Consider the following 6,184-nt stretch of genomic DNA (forward strand, 5'->3'; position numbering starts at 1 on the left):
CGTACTTCCAGGGTGCATGGAAAATGGGGAACTGTGAGCCTCAGTCAAAAGCTCTGTCTTGACTGCGCTGTCTTTTGGCACACACAAGAGTCCCTCGAACGTAAGGCCATCGTCAGAGGATATGGAGAAATCCTCACCTTGCCCTTTCTCTACCAAGCGACGCTTCTCGACCAAGTAAGGATCATTTAGCTGAGCAACAATAATCCTTTGCCTCAAGGTTGACTGTACTGAAAACTGAGCCAACTGTGAGGTAACCTCTCCTACTGAAACTGCAATCTCGACTCTCTCAAAATCTCTGAGTAAGGGAGCTTGCTTGGTGATCAGCGCTGCTGAATGTGCAACCTTCCTACTCAGTGCGTCAGCTACTACATTTGCCTTACCTGGGTGGTACAGAATCTCACAGTCATAGTCTTTCACCAACTCAAGTCACCTCCTCTGCCTCATGTTCAGCTCCTTCTGGGTGAAGAAGTACTTCAGGCTCATATGGTTGGTGAAAATCTGTATCTTCTCACCATACAGGTAGTGCCTCCATATCTTCCGTGCGAAGACCACTGCTGCCAACTCCAAGTCATGGGTAGGGTAGTTCTGCTCATGACTCTTCAACTGACGGGAGGCATAAGCAACTACCCTGCCCTGCTGCATCAGCACGCAACCCAGTCCCTTCTTCGAGGCATTACTATAGATCACGAAGCTTCCCGACCCATCGGGCACAGTCAGAACTGGTGCAATCACTAGCTTCTACTTAAGCTCCTGGAAGCTACTCTCGCAAGTTGGGCTCCAAACAAAAGGGATTCCCTTTCTGGTCAACTGGGTCAAGGGACTGGCTATACGTGAGAAGTCTTCCATGAACCTTCTGTAGTAACCTGCCAAGCCCAGGAAACTACAAATCTCGCTAACAGTAAACGGTCAAGGCCAATTGGTAACCGCTTCGATCTTTGCTGGGTCCACAAAGACTCCCTCACTGGACACCACATGTCCAAGGAAAGATACCTTCTTCAGCCAGAACTCGCACTTGGAGAACTTGGCATACAGTCTATTGGCTCGAAGAGTCTCCAAAACTTGGCGTAAATGCTCCTCATGCTCAGCCTCAGTCTTGGAGTAAATCAAGATGTCGTTAATGAAAACTATGACAAACGAGTCTAGGAAGTCCTGAAACACCCTGTTAATCAAGTCCATGAACACCGCAGGGGCATTAGTCAAACCAAAAGACATCACAATGAACTTGTAATGTCCGTATCTCGAACGAAAGGCCGTCTTAGGAATGTCACTATCCCTGATCCTCAACTGGTGATAGCCTGATTGCAGGTTGATCTTAGAAAAGACGGTGGCTCCCTGCAACTGATCGAATAAGTCATCAATCCTGGACAAGGGATAGCGATTCTTAACAGTCACCTTGTTCAGCTCTCTGTAGTCAATGCAAAGGCGCATCGACCCATCCTTCTTCTTCACAAACAACACTGGGGCTTCCCAAGGTGACACGCTGGGCCGGATGAAACCCTTGTCCAGCAACTCCTGCAGCTGGACCTTCAGCTCCTTTAGCTCGGTTGGAGCCATTCTGTAAGGGGCCTTCGAGATAGAAGCAGTGCCCGGCTCTAACTCGATGGCGAAGTCTATCTCCCTAGGAGGCGAAAGTCCTGGAATCTCGTCGGGGAAAACATCAGGGTACTCCCTTGCTACTGGTTCGGAGGACAAGGAAACTTTTGACTCTCTGGTGTCTACTATGCTTGCCAAGATGCCCCAAGTACCCTAGCTGAGTAATTTACTAGCCTTCATGGCTGAGATGACCTTGGGCAAACATACAATGCCTGCCTCCCTAAATTTGAAACTAGGCCCAGACGGAGGGTTAAAGACAACTTCTTTACCAAAATAGTCTATGCTTGCATGCTTAGCTGACAGCCAATCCATGCCTAAAATCACATCAAAGTCCTGCATGTCTAATACTAGCAGGGTCACATCTAACACGTGATTGGCTATCTCTACCCGACATGCCTTTATTTTCTCTTTAGACAATAGGACCTCCCCAGATGAAGTAGAAACAGACAAAACACTACCCAACGGTTCTACCTCTAAACCCACATGCTGAACAAAAACAGAGGATATGAACGAGTGGGACGACCCAGAGTCAAACAATACAAAAGCATAATGCCCCATGATTGGGAGCGTACCTGTCACCACTGTACCAGCTCGCTCGGCCTCCTGACGGGTAGTGGCAAAAGCTCTTCCCTGATGGGAAGCAGAAGGCTGATGCAGTGTCGTCTCAAAAGGTTTCTGAGGACACGCGTCAGCGGTGTGCCCCGGTTGTCTGCATCGGAAGCAAACCCCGCTCCCTAACAACAACGACCTCCATGCACTCTCTTACATCTCCCACAAGGAGGTAGCTCCCTCAACGTCCTCCCTGCAGCAGCTAGCTCCTGACGATGCAGCTGTAAGACGCCTCCGGACCTCAAGTCTCGCTGCGGTGTCAGCGTAGGCTGCGGCTCCGCCTTCCTCTTCTGACCAAGGCTCGACCCCCTACCGGCAGCCTTAGACGAATCAACTCTCTCATGCAGGCTCAAATCTAGTGCTATACGTAGTGCGTCTGCATGAGTGGCTGGTCGAAGGACTCGAACGATGCCCTGAAGGTCTAATATGAGACTTCTAACGAATTTCTCAGTCCTGGCAGCCTCATCCTTTACCACATCAGGAGCGAAATGGGACAGCATGTCGAACTCTTCGTCGTACTGCTCCACGGTCATATCGCTTTGCTCCAAGTTTATGAATTCTTGCAGCTTGGCGTGCTTCACGTTGGCTGAGAAGAACTTAGCGTAGAAGTTCTCCTTGAACTGCTCCCAGGTTATCTTGCTGACGTCGCCCCCCAGCATCCTCTCAGCAGTCTCCCACCAGGCGGTGCCTCTATCCTCCAGGAAGAAAACTACACACTGCACCTTCTGGTCTTCTGGGCACTTCATGTACCGAAAGATAGTCTCTATGGACGTCAACCACATTTAGCCCTTTATGGGGTTGTCCATGGATCCGTCAAAATTCTTAGGATTATACTTCCTAAAGTCTCTCAAGTGCTTGGCTTCAGCCGACAAATGGACTGGCACGACCTGAGCTTCCACTGGGGCTGGAGGAATGACGGTCTGGTCCTAAACAGGGGCGGCCTGGTTCTGCTGGGCAGCGAGGAAAGGCGCTAGAGCAGCTTGCAGCATGTCCTGGTAACGCTGCTCCATTGCGGCGAGGTCCGCCTAGGTGACCGGTGCATTAGGGTCGACCGCCGGCACAGTGGGTTGCTCCTCTGGCTGGCCACGACCGGCTCCTCTGCCTCCCCTACCATCTCCTCGGCGTGCACCTCTACGTGGCGACATTCTCCCTAAATTTCACCAATAAAAACTTTTCACCACACGAACATAACACTCAGATTTCTATGTCTAGTCTATTCAGGCAAGATTAAAATCTTAACATTAGTAAGGCTTTGAGACATACCTGGCGAGTGACGAAGGACCGTATAGCCATAGGGTTAAAATGAGGTCAAAACAAAACAAAGACTTACATCGTAAGTCAGTCTACAGAACCTAAAACACTAGGCTCTGATACCAACTATAACGACCCAACTCCTTATACTGAGTCGAAGTCATTACTAAATGTAAAACACATGGTTTAAGCCATAAAGTTTAGTAAGAACGAATAAAACTGCAAAAATTTATTTATGAAAATCAGATCAGGGTAATATGCAAAAATAAGATTAAATACTAAAATCCTACTCGGGCCCTATCTACTTTTAAAGAAATGAAATAGTAAATAGTGAAGAAAAATAAAACTCAGGTACTGAACGTCAAAAACAGGTGTAAGCGGAAGAAGAAATCCCTATGGCTCGGCACGGTCACTTCTGGTTGCTCGCCAGCTTGCCTTTGCCCCTACCTCGGCCTCTACCTGAAAAACATGACATGGAAAGAGTGATTATAAAATACTCAGTAAGGGACCCACTACTAGTCCCACTATGTGCCAGTTAGCTTCCTATTAGAGTCCTGTAAATGGTACCCAATCTCTGGCACGTTCTCGAACACGTGCAACATGCGCCCCCGTAGGAACGAAAATCTGGTCTTCGGCGTCCCGGGGGAGCACAAAGGACATGCTGGTCTGTAGTGAACCCGGGGGTAACACTAAGACAATCGGGATGCGAGAATCCCGTCGGATCACTCGAATCATATCTATATCCATGCTAGACTGGTGTCCTGTCGGACCACACAGTCCTAAATAGGTGGTGATCTCGAAGGACAACCATGCAGGTACGACTCTAATAGGCTAAGCTAACAAGTACCCTAACCATAACATACAAGCACATAGCATCACCATGTAATCAAACCAGACTAATCGCCATTTCACAAACCATCACAATATCCAACATACAATTACAACAAGTCACATCATCACAACATCATACCATCATGTAACCACATCATCAATCACATCATGCTATTATTAATTACATGTGTTATGCCGTCTAATTCTTAACAAGCATGACTGGAGGTGTAATTGATCTCATGGTCCTAATCACAGAGCTAGTAGTAGAAGTCTCTTACCTGGAGGATTGCTCGACGAGTCCTAACAGTAACAACACGCTTCTTCAAGCAGCGCAAGTCCTAAAGGGTCAAAAGTTCACAATTTAGTAATTTTCCCTTGAGGGTAAATTTGGTCCAAGACTTACTGGAGGCGACTTACCCACGGTCGAGGTTGGAATGCTTGAGCCCCTACTGAAAACTTCCAACACTCCTAGGTCACTCGGTCCAAGACGTTCCAAAAATTAGGTGGAAAAGAGCTAAACTAGGCTTGGCGGCTCGGCTAGAGGAGTAGGAACCGGCTCGGCTTGGGCGCAGGCATGACTCGGCTCGGTACAGAAGCTGCGTGCGTGCGGCTCAGCTTGCGGCAGAAGGGAGGCGCGGCTCGCACGCGGGCGCGACTCGGCTACGTGGGTGCACGCGGTGCGGTTCACGACGTGGGTTGGGCGTGCGCGGGCTCGGCTTGTGACTCGGGGCGAGCGCACAGGCGCAGAGTGGTGTGCGGGCGAGCGAGCAGACGCGGGTTGGCTTCGGATTCGGGTGACGACTGAAACGCGGGTTCGGCTTTGACGGCTGGAATCGTGCGGCTGACGACCGACGATCGCTGCTACTCGGTGACACGGCGGGACGAAGTTTCACGCGACGGCAAGCGGCTGCGATGGTTCGGCTGCGGGTCGCGAAGGGTGACGCGGGTGATTCGGCTTCGAGCGACGGCTACGCTTTGGTAGATCGGCGACGGCTGTAGATGGGGTTTCAGCTTGACATTGCGGCTAGCTCCCAAACGTTTTGGCTTGAAACCGGCGGCGCGACGAGGCTGAGGTCGGCGGCTAGGGTTTCAAAAAGATCTTTAATTGCTCTCTCTTTTCTTTTCCAAAAAGAAAATAACTTTCTACCTTTTTGGTACATGGGTCCCAACACTTATTTAAATCCATTTACTCTATCTTCTCTCTCTTTCCCTAAATCTCACCAAAATTCCCTTTTCTTCTCCTTCTTCTTTTTTTTTTTTTGAAAATTTCTTTCCTTCTTTTCCTCAATTAGGTCCTCACATCTCTCCCTTAACCAACCAACATTTAATTAACAACCAAAACTTCACTAATTTAATTCCAAATAAAACAATTAAAAACCAACCAAAATAAAAACTCCAAACCTTAATTAATCACAAATTAAAAGACAAAGTTCGTCATAATTTTCATTTGCCATAACCACACTTAACATTAATAATAAAAAGAAATTAAATTTGTTGGGGCGTTACAACGAATTTGACGTTGTTGGTAATTTTTCTTACATCCTAAATGAAGCATAGTGATGATATAATGATACTATTTCTCAACTTGAAAACATTTTTGTACTTGAGTTGAATTAAAATTTCTGGTTCTAGAAAGATCTTTCTTTTGCCCATTTTTTTTGTAATTCTCAAAATATTCTGGATCTTTTGGTCTCTCGTTCCACTGCTGTTTAGCATTTTCAGAGTCCTTTCGTCTGTTGCAAGAAGTCTTAGTACATAAATATATACTTTGTTGTGAATTGTTTTGTAATACTTTGTTTTAGATGATTCATCTCCTTAATTATTACTAATATGGATGATTCTTTTTTTATTTATTTATTGTTTCATTTGTGAGAATCCCTGCATTTCCCTTCACATATGT

This window comes from Cucumis melo, chromosome 12, assembly GCF_025177605.1.
Source record: "Cucumis melo cultivar AY chromosome 12, USDA_Cmelo_AY_1.0, whole genome shotgun sequence".
Classification (NCBI taxonomy): domain Eukaryota; kingdom Viridiplantae; phylum Streptophyta; class Magnoliopsida; order Cucurbitales; family Cucurbitaceae; genus Cucumis; species Cucumis melo.